This window comes from Homalodisca vitripennis, unplaced genomic scaffold (assembly GCF_021130785.1).
Source record: "Homalodisca vitripennis isolate AUS2020 unplaced genomic scaffold, UT_GWSS_2.1 ScUCBcl_5856;HRSCAF=12786, whole genome shotgun sequence".
NCBI lineage: Eukaryota > Metazoa > Arthropoda > Insecta > Hemiptera > Cicadellidae > Homalodisca > Homalodisca vitripennis.
In genome coordinates, this window is record NW_025781964.1 from 28,437 (window position 1) to 30,133 (window position 1,697).

Here is a 1,697-nt window from a genome sequence, read left to right on the forward strand (position 1 = left end):
GAGCTTTACGTTGAACCCCTGAGATTGTGCAACTTGGGTCTACAGTAATGTGTAGACCACTAATATTATTGTATATTGCTTTTAAATATTTGAATAATTCAAAACTAAATATAGTAAAACAAATATTCAGATGATTACACAGAACTTTTCACTACCACACTCGTAAATTCAGCACTTCCTATTGCAGACAACAGAATGCTAAATTGCCCGTTTACTTCCAGCGTTCCGTTGACTAAATTTTGTTTTTCTTATTCATCAGCGGTTCACTCTCTGGACTCGGCAGAAAAGGCGGAACGGACAGTGCCTACAGTACTAGTAAACGTGAGAATTGCCTCTCTCAGAGACTTAGAAACAAATTGAATACCTAAGCAATCTTCTAGATATTTTCATATAGCAAATTTAAAATATATAATACGTTATATTAAACAGGAATTTTTTTGTAAAAAAAACTCAATCATGAAAATTCTAAACATGTCCGATTTCGTTTCAGTTTCAGTGTTCCTTATTGCGAAAAGAGGTCTCTCAGACCGTATCAGTATTCATAGTCCAGAGTACAAGTAAACACAAATTGATGACTTGTCAAATATGTATTTCCTGGTTCAGATCCAATTAATTGACCTCTGCTGTTTGTGCTTTGAGTTTGAGACGGGACGGGTGAGCTATTCAACTCCTGGCTCTGAGGTCCGAAACACGAATGAGGCTACTATGCTGGCATGGAATATTTATTATTTCAAATTTACCAACACCATTTAATCGGATTTAATTTTGTGGCCAAATAGTTAATTTGGTAATGATACGAACTAAACGATAAAATAATAGTTATTATTATAGTTACCGTGTGATTTAACGATTTGTTAACACAACATGACTTTTATGACATTGATTGACTTTTAATGATTAATAATGGCATTATTTAATTAAAATACGTTTTTAAGAGAAGTTCCCAACCGCCCTCCATACTTTACCGATTCTTCTCTGGCACCCGACCAGCAACAGTCAAAATATCAAATGCATTCCCAAAACAACCCTGAAGCCTAAGCATGCATGAAAATGAAGGCTTCGCTATAGAAACAAGCCAAGGACAATAGTAATTCAACAGTTACATGCCAACGGCCTAAAAAAAAATCAACAACATCGTTTTAAAAAGTTCAAAGTGATATTTATCCCAGTGCACCTAATTTATTAAATCACGTACTTTTAAAACAGCGACTAAACAAACTCTATCTCATGTGAAAGGTATATACCTCAAATACACTTATATTTTCAATTAATAGACATATAGTAACAATACAAGAACTCCATAGAAAATAATAAATCTGCCACAGTAAAAGTGAGCTGAAAGAGCTAAAAGTAGTAATACATTTACGTAAATCAACTAAACCAAGTGAGGAAATTTCCAGATCATCCATAAAAGGAGTTGGTACTTTGGGTATCCGGAGGTCACTCTGTACCTATCTAGTACCCTTGTTAAATACGCGATATGAGTAGGTTTAGATTAGGTTATCATAATTATGCTACTAGTAGTACAAATTTAATGTTAACCTTTACGAGTGATCATGTGATCTGAACTTTAATTTGGGTACTTTTCTATCTGCAATATGCACATATGTATTTATCTCTATTAATATAGTCTCATTTGTAAGCCTCAATTGTTTAATTATATTTGTAACCTCTATCTGTATTCCATACAACAATTG